The sequence below is a fragment of the Maylandia zebra genome, linkage group LG23, assembly GCF_041146795.1.
Source record: "Maylandia zebra isolate NMK-2024a linkage group LG23, Mzebra_GT3a, whole genome shotgun sequence".
NCBI classification, from domain to species: Eukaryota; Metazoa; Chordata; class Actinopteri; order Cichliformes; family Cichlidae; genus Maylandia; species Maylandia zebra.
In genome coordinates this window covers 48,855,486-48,869,194 of record NC_135188.1, presented here as the reverse complement: position 1 = coordinate 48,869,194, position 13,709 = coordinate 48,855,486, and the positions used below count along the sequence as shown (strand labels likewise).

Sequence of the window (13,709 nt, the reverse complement as noted above, 5' to 3'; positions counted from 1 at the left end):
CAACGGATTTACTTTGCCAAGTGGATGATACGGCCTTGCTGTTTTGGTCCATTTGATCGACCTCTGTTGTTATTATTTATTTATTTTTATTTTCAGTTATTACAGATGGGACAGACATGACTGGGGGATAGGAAAGGGAGAAAGAAAGAGGGAGAGAAAGAGAAACAGAGAGGAAGAGGGACAGTGAGAAAGGGCACTTAAAAGGAGAAAAAAGTCTCCCGGATCACCTGTTGAGAGAAAAATAAGAGAAAACAAGCGAAAAAATAGAGTAACTGTCATGGTCCTGGGCCATGTTGGCCCAGTATTCTTAGTTTTTGTGTGTTTTGTATTTTGTTCCCTATTTATGCCTTGGTTCCTAGGTTGTTTAGTTAAGATGTTCCTTATTTGGTTACCTCCTGTGTGCCCCTGTGTATCTGTGAGCCCTCGTCTCTCCTTGTGTTTTATTCCATGTTTTCCCCAGCCCGTTATGTCTGTGTTCTCCCCGTGCTCTCTCTCCTCCTGTCTGAACCTCCGTGCACTTCCTGTTTTACTTTGACAGTCTCTCGTCAGTATGCGTCATGTTGTGTTCACTCCTGCCCTGTCTCGTTATGGTTATCTGTGTCAGCTGTGTTCCCCGTGTGTTCCCACTTCCCTCGTTAACCCTCTGTGTATTTATGTCTGCGTCTCCCTCAGTTCGGTGTCGCGTTCTCCCTCATGACTGTGTGCCCTGCCGTGTGTTTCCTCATAAGGCCGTTCCTTAGTACTTCCCAGTTTAGTTTCATGTTATTTTGTATCGCTGTTATCTTTTGTCATCGTTTGTCAGCAATAAAGCTGTATTTTGAGTTCAGTCCTGTTTTCCCGTGAGTTTGCGTTTGGGTCCTATTTCCTGCCTGCCACAGAGCCAGACTATGACAGTAACATCACCATCGCACCATCGCATTAATCGAGCTAACAGTAAATAACAGTAAATACTAAATATTGAATGTTTTTTGCAGCACGCAGGGCCGACAGCGCACAATGTGCTTTGAGGTAGCAGCCAAGAAAGATGTAGTTTGTATCTGTGAACACCCGTGTGCACACCTGGGTGGATCAGCGTGCTTGTATTCAAAAGGTTTCTCCATAATTAACCTCAGTGTGTGAAGAGGACTCTCCATTTACATGAACAAACTGGAGTCTTTTAGATAGATATGATTCATGGTCCGTGGGAGTGTCTGAGGTTTTTTCCACCTGTGGTAGTTTGTCTTCTGTTCTAGCACCTCACCCGGGCTCCATCTGCGAGCAATCAGCGGGAGGGCTTCTTAAACCGGTGCAGCCTGATACTCCTTGCCAGTTCATTATGCTTTCCATGGCAGTAACTAGGCAGCTCTTCAGAAAACCTTTCGTACCCGTTTTCCTCATGTAACCGTGTTTTCCCTGTGTTCAGAGGTTGCTGCTTCCCACGGTTTGGACTCACCTGGAGCTGCGTTTTCTCTCTCCTCCTTGCCTGCCTGCCCACACTCTGGCTGTAGTGCTGCTGTCAGTGAAACCCTCTGCACTCTCGAAATACCGTGGACCTCCCCTCCTCAGAGCTTTCAAAGCACGGACCTGCAAGTAAGGAAAACAAATTCATCTCAGTTACCTGCTCTAACCAGAATCACATTCCCTAATATTTTCTGCTACATAATAAACACTCTTGTAAATAGACACACTGCGCAGTTTGGTGTCTGCATAAGTGCTTGTGTGATTGGGTGAATGTGGCATGTTGTATAGAGTACTTTGAGTGCTCCGGGAGAGTAGAAAAGCGCTATATAAGAATCAGTCCATTTACCATCTCTGTGCCTTCTTTTTCCATTGTTTCTCACACACAGAGCCAAATTACAGTGTGGCTGATCATGAGTTGTTGACAGTGAAGCTGGCACGGGAGGAATGGAGGCAACTATTCATGGTCTGAATACCAGGTGGGTATTGTTCGTCGTCTGTTTTAATTTCACCATAACTTACCGCCCACGGTCACAAAATCTCAAGCCTAATGTCTTTTCATGTCAATACTCCCCCAATGACACTTCAGTACTGCTATCACACTTGTCAACCAGTCCTATTCAAGCCACACCCTCTACAGCATCCTAGTAATGTCTCATAAGTTGTATTGACATTTCTTCCTTAGATTGCCATTTAAAAGCACTTTTTAACCACTGAGACAAATGTCAATGATCCATATGAAACAATGTCATTCCCCTCTGTAACATGAGGAACAGAAGAGACAGTCTTGCTTTAATGGGATTTGCTGCTGTGGTTTTGGTTGTGACTCTGGAACTGGTGGGGTGAGCAGAGAGAGGGATGGGGGCTAGGGGGATTACATTGTCTTATCGATCTGACTTCGACTGTGGAAAGGGAGGAGTCACAAATCAGCAAACCTACCAACACCACCATTTAGAGATTTCTCCTCCAATTGTCACATAGTCTTACCTTGCAGGGGGAAAAAACCCATCAGCATCTTAGAGGTCATTGTGTAAACCTTTTTACATCCCTTTCGTACTCTGAAAAACACTCAACCCCTGTAACTGTTTCTCTGCCAATGGCCCAATTAAACACGTGCACTTCGTTGTCAGTACCTAGAAAGTGCCAGAGGTCTTGTCTATGATCCTTCTAATAAAACATCTTCAAATAGCTTGGCTGAGGCCCCTACAGAAAGGTTGACAAAGGTGCTGATACATGAATAGTGCCATCAATTATTTAGCAAGAGGTGAATATTTCAGATAGACTGGGAATACAGGTCAGATCCCATGTATGTTTGCAGGATAAATATTTAAAGATCAATATGTTATGAGTGTGAAAGACAGCAGGGAGGCCTTGGGGAAATAGCAGGGAAGTAGGAATGAAAGGCAAATAATGACTTGGAGGGGGTTCAGCCACTTAGTTTCACTGTAGAATTCATCCTCAACCTGAGAACAAAGTGTGTTCTTCTTTTGAACTAAATCTGTTTCGCATGGAGCAGCAAGGCAGCCAGCAGACATGTGGGGCTGTCAGTGAAACATGTAGGTGGAAAACCACTCCCTGTTAGAGTTATGAATGCATATATTAAGAGCCAAGCGTCAGGAAACTGGTAAAGGGAGAGACACGCAATCAAGTACACACACAAACACACACACAGAGCAAATAAGGATCACGGCAGTAACCACGCTGGCACCATCTTGAGTGAAACACAGCTAAAATAGTCTTTTCTAAGGAAAGTCACACAACAGGGCCAAGATGTGAAGCTATTTCACAGCTCTAATGGATAAAAGAAGGTGATTAAGCTGCCTGGCTTTGTCACATTGTTATTGGCGAGGTGTTGAAAGATTTATCAACATGTGCAGTAGTTGTGCATACTGTCCCCTTTAAACTTGATGAGAAATCAGATCAGTTGGCTCAAGAATAGGCATGTTTCCTAGGCTGGAGGTAATCTAAATCGACACCGTATGTTTGGCATTGTCAAAGGAGCTTGCAAAGAAAAGCGTTTGGACTTCTTTAAGTTGCTTGAAGACGTTTCCCACCTTGGCTCAGGCGATTAGAGGATCATCAGGGGGTCCTTTTGTCCCTCTGTGGGGGGAAACTCCCACTAGGTTTATATCTGGGACTCTCCACCATTTGACCTCAGAACTGAAGAAGCTTCTCGGATGAGAGGTGAAACGTCTTCAAGTAACTTAAAGAAGTCCAGACGCTTTTCTTTGCAAGCTCCTTTGACTTCGATGACCTGGATGACTGAGAACCTTCACAGACATAGGTTTGGCATTATTCGGTTTATCTCTAGTATTTCACAGGTCCCTCAGTCCTCTTCTCCATTTAATTTCATATGGTCAGTGGTTCTCTGTTTGAGTAGTAGTTATTTGTTTTTTGATTTATTTTCATTATTTTTTAAGGTTCTGCAGGAGGGATGTTTTTAATGCACTTTTAAGCTGAATTCAAACACAGTGCATTGCTAGTGAAATCATTATTTACTATTCATAACCATGCATCCCTGTAACAATAATGCAATACAAATACATGTTAAGGCATGCAAGAAAACTGAAGAAAGATATAATGTTCAATCAAAAATAGGGTGTGTATATATGTATTTTCTGGCTGCTCCCGTCTGTATGCCAAATATCATGGGTGCAAGTTGCTCTCCAATGCATCCACTGGAGTATGAATGTGTGTGACGGTTAGATAGAAAGCACTTACCTAGAAAAACCATAGAAAACGGGTGAATTAGGTGAGTTTGAGTGCTCAGGTAGAAAAGTGCTATATAAGAACCAGTCCATTCATTTGCTGTCTGTTGTGTGAACCACACTTCAAATGTCCAAACCAGTCTTCACCAGTAATTTAGATACGTCACATTTCAGTGTATCATTTTTGTATTTAAGGGGGAAATAATCAAGATGATAGCTGTCTTACTGGTCAACAGAGAGCTGTTTTCTGGAATTACTGGTTTAGCTAAGTTCCTAGTCTCTCACCAATGGCCATATGATATGACTACTGACTGAAAAAATGACATAACAAATACAAGCAGTGGAAATTAGCTTTCTTGGAGGTAGAACGGGAGTTACACCATGCGCCTTGTAAAGGTGGAATTGTGATTTAACACAGGTGTTATTCTAGAAGGGAAACCCTCCTCTAAAACGGACGGAGCAGTGGAGCAGCCAAGGGAATGCACTGAATTAAAAATCATAAAATATAATTTATTATACAAAACAGTTAAAAATGCAAAAGCAATTAAAACAACCCTGGCCAGGGAAAACTCACAATAAAAATCAATAAAACATAAACATTAAAAGTCCAGTGTTGTCTGCCACGGTATAAAAGTCACTACAAGTTAAGATCCAGCCAATCAGAGCGGGCAAGGAAAAACGGCGGCGGTGGCGGCGCAGTCCTGTCAGCGTTTCCGCTTCAGAGTGCTGGAAGAGAGGGGCAGCGACAGTCACTGTTCTTTATAGTGGCTACGGTTGATTATAGTGGGATAAGTCGCGAGACTTACCCCGGATAGGCAGAGCTCTTAACTCTGCCCGCCGCTTTCTTGTAGAATAGAATAGAATAGAATTCAACTTTATTGTCATTGCACATGCACAGGTACAGGGCAACGAAATGCAGTTTGCATCCATCCAGAAGTGCTTTAGTGATATAGATATATTACAATATATATTAGCAATAATATAGATATGTAAGTATATTACAGAAATGGGTCTATTATGTTATAATGTACACGGTATGAAGTATGTTGTGAATATTCTATAACTATAAGTATGTACAGGCTGTAGTGAGTACAAGCTATGTACAGGATATGGACAGGATATAAATATGAAAAACTATACAGAATATGAAATAAATAACTTTACAGAAATCTGAGATATACAGCTATACAGAAATGGGAACTGTGCAAGTTGTAAACAGTTGTAGGGTTAAAAATTATCGTATGTACAGAATGATTATTTACACAGAGCTATACAGTAGTGCAGTTAAGATAAGTGAGGGTGTAGATAGTTTCTACAGAGGCTATATAAAGTGCTAGTGGTTGTGAGTGGTGGTTCAGTCCATGTTATTATTGTGTTTGAGGGTACAGTTGTCCATTGTGGGTGTGTGTATGTTCAGTCCATGAGTTAACGTGGGTCAGATGTCAGGAGGCAGAGTTCAGGAGTCTGACAGCTGTGGGGAAGAAGCTGTTCCGGTACCTGGTGGTCTTAGTCCGGAGGCTCCTGTAGCGCCTCCCAGAGGGCAGGAGGGTGAAGAGTCCATGTGATGGGTGACTGGGGTCTTTGATGATTTTCCCAGCCCTTTTCAGACACCGCTTCCTGTAGATGTCCTTTATGGCAGGAAGTGGTGCTCCGGCGATGCGCTGGGCAGTTTTCACGACCCTCTGCAACGCCTTCCGGTCCGAGGCAGAGCAGTTCCCGTACCAGACTGTTATACAGTTGGTCAGGATGCTCTCGATGGTGCAACGATAGAAGTTCACCAGGATGTCTGAGGACAGGTGGTTCTTCCTCAGAGTCCTCAAGAAGAAGAGGCGCTGGTGAGCCTTCTTGACCAGCTTGGAGCAGTTGGTCGTCCAGGTGAGATCCTCGGAGATGTGGACTCCCAGGAACTTGAAGCTGCTCACACGCTCCACAGCCGTCCCCTTAATGTGGATGGGTGGATGTGGGTCAGCATTCCTCCTGTAGTCCACGATGAGCTCCTTGGTCTTCTCGGTGTTAAGCAGCAGGTTGTTTGTGTCGCACCACTCAGCCAGACGATCCACCTCCTCCCTGTAGGTGGCCTCATCGTTGTCACTGATGAGGCCAATCACCGTGGTGTCATCTGCAAACTTAATGATGGTGTTGGAACCATCAGCAGGTCTGCAGTCGTGGGTGAAGAGGGAGTAGAGGAAAGGGCTCATCACACAGCCTTGTGGTACACCGGTGTTCATTGTGATGGTAGATGAGCAGTGGTTATCCAGCCGGACATGTTGGGGGCGGTTGGTCAGGAAGTCCAGTAACCATTTGCAGATGAGGGAACTGATGCCCAGTAGTACGCCAATCGGCACCAGCCCATCTTGCTGTGGCAGGTAGGGCGCTGTCCCTCTGGCCACTGATTCCCACCGTGATCTGGCCTCCAGTTATCCAGCAGCTGAACAGCTCCCTCCGCTTCTCTGCTCGCTGACGTCGTCTCCTCCCAAGTCCTGCATGGCAACCTTCACCGGCCCCCGTCCGGGCTTGCGGCCGCCACCACCTGACACAGTTCACTCCACCATTTTTGCCACCTTGTCTCCCATGCCTCTGTCTCACAAGCCTCTCTCTCCGTGGTCTGCCAGGCTCTCTTATTGGCCTCTGGGACCTCCCAGGTGTGTCAGGTTCATAATCAGGGAGGGGCGGAGTCTTTCCAGGACAAGTCAACAAATAAATACCATTAAAACATGCAGTAAAACCCATAAAAGTAAAACACTGCACAATATTAAAATGTTACAAAAAGTAAAACACAGCAAAACATGCACAATAAAAAACCCCAGATAACTTGTCCCTTTCCACCCCGTGACACGCCTTGCAAATGACTGTCCAAGGGTAACTCCACATCGAGAGGAGCCAGTGTTTCAGAAACGTATAAACAAGAGGAGACCCCAGGGCAGACCAAGATGTGCCAAAGAGACTATGTCTCTTGTCTGTTTCCTAATGGAAAGGCCAAAAGACCTATAGGAGAGACATGACTGCTGCTCCTGGATAAACAGTATAAACTGGCCATCATTCCACCCAGACAGTTCTGGGAATCCCTCAGAATAACTGAGCAATCAGAACATATGCTCACAAAAACCTGGACTTGCATAAAGTAGTCGGAAATTGATGACTTAAAGTCAAGGACCTACACTTCAGAGTGTTCATGACTGCATATTTAAAGTGACACATTTTTCTCTAAAAGATCCCAGCAGGGGAGGATGAAGACTTTCTGACTAATCGGTCACAATGCGTGAAGGTGAACCGTGTACTGTCTGATGTACTCTCCTCTTCTACTGGATCTCCCCCGGGTTGCTGTCTTTCACCCCTTCTGTTCATTCTGTACACGAATGAGTGTCGCAGTATTTTCACGAACAGACACATCCTCAAGTTTTCTGATGACACAGTAATCGTCAGTCTTTTTGTGGGGGAAGAGTCAGGCCATGGGCAGGTTGGAGATGACTTTGTGGCTTGGTGTGATGAGTCCTTCCTTTCACTGAATGTGTCAAAAACTAAAGACATAAGATTTTAGAAAGTCCTCTTGTAGCTCATCACCTACTATTGTTAAAACTGCTGATATTAGGATTGTTGAGAGTTATAAATATTTAGGTGTGGTGCTTGACCATAAAATGTGCTTTGAACCTCATCCTGATGCCACTACTAAAAAAGTTCAGCAAAGATTGTTCTTTTTAAGGAAAATGAGATCCATTGATGTCTCATCCGCGATGTTGTCTTTGTTTACAGAAGTTTTATTGAATCTGTGATGTGTTTTTGTATCACTGTCTGGTTCGGTAACTTGACCATGACAAATGAGAATCGGTTGGGACTTCTGGTAAAAACTGCCAGCAAAGTTTCAGGGCGCTGGCAAGTTGGACATTTATAACAAGCATGTGCTGAGGAAGGCTCTTTCTATTGATAACTGTTTTAACCATCCACTTCACAGTGAGTTTGACTTGTTGCCCTCTGGCCGGCGTTTTAGAGTACCTCTGAGGAAGACCAAAAGACTCCAGGTTTCCCTACTGCAACCCGTCTCCTTAATGGCAAATAACTGTCTTGTGGCTTTTTATTACTATTATTAGTATTATTGTTATTATTATTATTATTATTATTATTATTATTATTATTTTCTTTACCCTTATTGTTGCACTTGCTGCTAAACTAACTTCCCTTTCTGGGACAATAAAGTATTTGAATTGAAGTTCAAATGAATTATAGAGTGAGAAAGTTGTCATTATGCAGCTATTATGGCAGATGGGTTTGGACGGCCTGCCTGAAAGCACTTGAAAAGTCATCTATTCTGTGATGCATATAATGAATGAATGATAGTCAAGCAGATAATACTATGCACCTCCTCTCTGCTAGAGATGGTTATGAGACATGCTAGCATTATGGAGACGTTTTAGTGTATTGAACTAAAGTTACAGTAAAGCATAGCTTCAGTTATCTATTTCTAATGTTTTAGGAAAATTGTGCAGTAAATTGTGCGTTGTTTATAGAAACCAGTAGCATCATGAGACACTGACTATTTCCTTTAGGTAAAATTAGCCTCCCGGGTAATATTGCAATAATGGTGAATAACAGATGCACCTTGCTAACTAAACTGGCTAGCACTATCATTAGCTGATGACTTAAGTCAGCTTGGAGGTATAGGTTGGTGCAAACGTGCAGAGCATCGTCGGATAGAACTGAGGTGGGATCTGACTGAATGCTGAGTCATTGTTACAGATTAAAAACAAACAAACAAGCAAATGTCATCATCAATGACAACAAAAACTGAGGTGACAGCAAAATGGCACATTTGAGGTTTTAAGATAATAACTTACTGTCCAGTGAATGGACGACATTTGACTTATGTTGGAATTTTTGGGTGTGGTGTTAAACCTTAAGCTTTATGTTATCTCCACATCAGCATTTGACTGGAGCCAGCAGTGTAATAAATTACCAGGGTAGTGGACAGAGTGGCCTGGCACCTCGTTCATCATTCTCTTTGCCAAAAAGGAGCAGGAGGCAGAAATGAAGAGAGCAGTGACTATATGATATAATAATTACTCTCTGTGATTATCCAGAAAAGGATTAAAGTCCCTACATGAAATTTATGTTGCAGATGCTTGAAGAAATAATTCATTACAGATCAGTCAGGTTCATATATAATACCCATGAAATGAATTGTCAGAGAAATTTCTAATGATAAAATAATAACTAGCAACAGTGTAGACAGCTAAAGTGAAATGGAGCATTATTAGCATGGTAATGTAAGTGGACTTGACTAAAAGGGCCCTTTGATTAAAGCACTTCATTTAAGTTAGATCATGTGATACGAACACTTTGTAAGTTAATGTTGGACAGGAGTCGAAAACAATGCTTTTCTTTTAGTTTGAATAATTAAATTAAGCCCTCGATAGAGACAAACTGTAACTAACGGGCTAAGTGCTCGCTTGTTTTGACACAGTCGGTCACATGCCACAAAATATTCCCGCCACACTGATTGACTACAAAATTAAAAAATCTCTACATTTTCTGGATAAAGCTTCTCTATCGATATGCGCAACTACAATTGTTTCCGTTACTTCCATTAAACTTAAAGGAAATGCAAACGTTGTAGCAGGCCTTTTTTAGTGGAGCAGATCTAAATGGATTGGTATGTAGTCACAAAATATTAACAAGAATCACTTTTCAGCTGTGGAATTCTTTATCATCACAACCACAGCTGAGAATCGCATCAACGGTCACTCTCACATCAGTGGTGATGCAGATATCACACTGTGAAAGTGAAGGGCATAATTGAGAGGCATTTAAATGAATGAGTGGGTGACACAGGGAGACCCACCCGGGTTGACAGTTAACACATCTGACACGTGTGTGAAGTGGCAAGGGAGAATGAGCTCTATCTGACAGTGCTCTTTGGTGATGCTGAGGGAGGCAATCCAACAGAAAGGTCGAGGAAGATGATGAAAAGCATGAAATAAGGAAGGGCCCCTTGCCAGGCAGTGACAAGGAAGAGAAAAAAAGGATGAGACCAGACTTCCCACCACCACCACAATCACACGAACACGCATCTTCACTCCACTCCCATTCGACAAATGCCAATTACCAGATATGCTGACTTGATTCTGTTCACTTAAAGCTGTCACTCACTGCAGATGGCTAGTTAACTGGTCCATTTATCTAACACTGTCAGCCCTATAAAAAGAAGAGAACAGCCACTAAGCTTTTTTACCCCCTTTTTTCTCTAAGATTTCCCTTCTTTTTATTTTTGACACTCCCTACCCAGAATGCTCAAAGGTTTGAGCCGAAGGTATTAAGGAAATACATAAGAACCAAAGATCAGTTTGCTTTTGCCAGTCAACCACATTGCATCTAGGAAGGATTCATAATCTGGTGTATTTCCATCACTAAATGATGTGCTGTCTGTGTGGTGTGAGTGAGGACCCAAGTGCAGAACTCCAGAGACAAAACAAAGGCATGGCTAGAACTAGGAACTAGGAGACACAGAGCGCCCAGTGGGGGGTAGATATATGACAACAATGTGACAAAGATCAGTGGGAGACATAACACATATGAGCTGAGGGTGTGTCAAAAATAAAACAGGAAGTAACACACACTGACACACAGGGTAGACATATGAACTTGACAATGGGACTGGGAAATAAAAGGACAAAACATAGAGGGATGTGCACGGGAACAGGAAGGGGAAAAAACACCACGACCAGGACTACAAACGTATCGTAGACAAGACGGGGAACGCAGACAGCCACAGAGACAAAAAACAGACCTCCTGTCTTAGACCGGAAAGACAGGACATGCTGAACACAGGACACACGGACGAGACAACAACAGACTGGACACAAAGATGGGAACAGACCTGAAAGCAAACAAGAAACATACTGGAAGTAGCATCATTTCAAAAACTGAACATGCTTATCTTATAATTCCAAAAGAATGAATAACAAGTCCAAAACAACAAAATCCCCCAAAAACAAACTTATTCAGGGGATGAAAAGAAAGTTTCAACTGTGTCCTGTATAGAACTTTGGTCCTGGTTTATAAGTTATCATATACTTTTACAGGTTTTTGTTCCCATATTATTAAAATACAACAACAGATCAACATGATATAAATAGAATAAACATAAATAACATTAAACTAAACACACACACACAGATGGATGCAATTCAATACACTGTGAAGAGCAAAGGCTGAAGAAAGGACACACAAAACCACATGAAATTATGACTAAAATATCATCCATCTGTTTCCTTAACAATTTACATAGATGAATATTTATATAGCTCCATCTTACATCAGTTCGGACAAATCAAAGTGAAAGCAACATCTCTGCTCACTCCTCAACCAAAGGTCCTGTCCCAAAACATCTAAAACATCTTCAGTTTAAACCATCCCTTTAATTTCCCCCACCATGTGCCCATAGGTGGCTGTAGTCTGTGAAAGGTAACTTGGCTAGGAGTGATTATAATCTATATTTTTTTTATTTTCATGAAAATGTCCATGTCCTGTTAACGAGAGCTTGAGGTTGTGAGGACCACTCGTGTCTTCCTTCTATATTTTATATTCCCCTTGCAATAAGAGCTGTGTAACACCCAAATTTCTCATTCGTGGGATAATAAAGGTTTATTCTATTCTATTCTATTCTATAACAGCAATGAAGACTAATCTATTCCATACTAACTGATACTGTAGTGCAATAAATCAGCTATTAATTTTATTGCATTTTTTTTACCTGCTCACAAATTGCTTGGCCCACAGCGCGCAAAGGCCACTCTCTCTACCACTGACACTGTATTAAACTCTATTCACTGAGTACCGATTGGTGTCACAGGGACATGCAGCCCCACACCATTGCACAGACAGCTTCTTATGTGACAACTGCAACTGTGACTACTTTCTCTGCCCAGGAATTAAATAGCATGCTGTATTCATTTAAGGAAATTAATATAGTACGTCACCAGCCTCTCTTTGTAGGCAGGTAATACCACCCTTCTGACCATTGCTGATCATTTCTCCAAAGTAGTGTATTTCATTGCTCTCCTCAAGCTTCCCTCTGCCTTGGAGACACCTCAGCTTCTCACTGACCATGTTTTTTTTCCAAATTCATGGCATCTCAGACCAAGTTCTGCACTGACACTGGAGCCCAGATTTGGGACGTACACCAGGATTCTATTCGTGGACTTTAACTTGACCTCCAAGACATCCTTCAGGTTATTGTACCTGCCTCTGCCTGTAAGTGGATCATCAGCTTCCTGACAGACAGGCAGCAGTAGCATGGCGTTATTTTAGTGCCTCTATTCTGAGAGCACGTAAAAAGATTTTGCAAGCGCAAATGTTGCATGTTGAGGAGAAAATTATTTTGAGCGAACAAAAGTTTAATTTGAGCGAACAAAATTAATTTCTGTGTGCAAGAAATATATTGTTTGCTATTATCCATATACACACACAATAACAGCCCCTCTCGCTCTGCTCTCAGTGTATCCTTCACGCTCACAACATCTCTGCTTCGTGCGTGCTCAACTCTTTCTGTACACCATTATAATGTGCCACAAAACCAACCAATCACAGACTTGGATGCAAAAAATTCTGATTTGCTGTTTTGATCTCCAATCAGCTCACTAGCTACTGTAGCCAAACCCAGGCAAATATCCCAGAATGCATTTCATGCAAAACTCAAACGAGGCAGTTGCAGAGGAACACAGAGTGGTGGAGTTTGAAATATTACTCTTTCTGGGTCACAAAATAAACTTTTAAGATGTTTTCAGGCGAGAATGTTTCTGTGTGAACTTCAAAAGTCTGCTCGATTTATCAAGACATCACATATGGCTAAAATCTCTATGCTAACTTGATTTTGGCCTCTAGTGTCCTTCTTCATGGAGGGTACTTCTTGTTGCTGTTCAACTTGTAACCAAGCTGCAAGCCTGGCTGATCAGCCAGGAGCTAGTTTCAACATTTTTCCATTGCTTTGAAAAGTATTACAATATCTGGTGGTGCGTCCTCAGATCTGCCATCATTACTGCGAGCAGTGACTAGTCCTGGTCCATCTTTTTGTTTTTCTTGCAGCCATTCATCATCACTGCCACTGGCATCATCAGCTGACTCAGATGGTATATACTCCACTGTCCTGTAGGCCTTCATATCACAAGCTGTAGGCCTACTTGGACTCCACTACATAAAGACACTAATATGTCCTCACGTTATCAATATGCAAAAACATTGTTTTGTTGATAAAAACTGTTAATTATATTCTAATAACAAATATCAATTAAATACCAATGTTACAGTAATGGTATGAACTGCAGTTAAAATAAAGTCAATGATGAATGGCGTCTAATTTTGAGGACATGACATTAATCGAAAATTTCTCAAAATATAAAAAAATATTTGGACATTTTAACAATTATATTAATCCTTAGATATAACTTGATGCTAATATATTTTTTCTACTTGCAAGGGTGTCCTGCTATGCAAGAATTTAAAAGCATACCATAGATATTCAGTATTTCTGACCTCCTGTTGGCCATCTTGGTTATTTTATTCAAATAACCTGCA

The 13,709-nt window shown here is 42.0% G+C and overlaps 1 long non-coding RNA gene across 1 annotated transcript; it reads left to right on the top strand.

The window, feature by feature from the left end:
- Positions 1 to 700: 700 nt before the first annotated feature.
- On the top strand, positions 701 to 13,356 carry LOC143414971 (uncharacterized). Its single transcript, XR_013095578.1, has 4 exons — positions 701 to 839; positions 1,403 to 1,569; positions 1,827 to 1,916; positions 13,221 to 13,356. It is a non-coding gene; the product is annotated as an uncharacterized LOC143414971 (long non-coding RNA).
- The last annotated feature ends 353 nt before the right edge of the window (positions 13,357 to 13,709 follow it).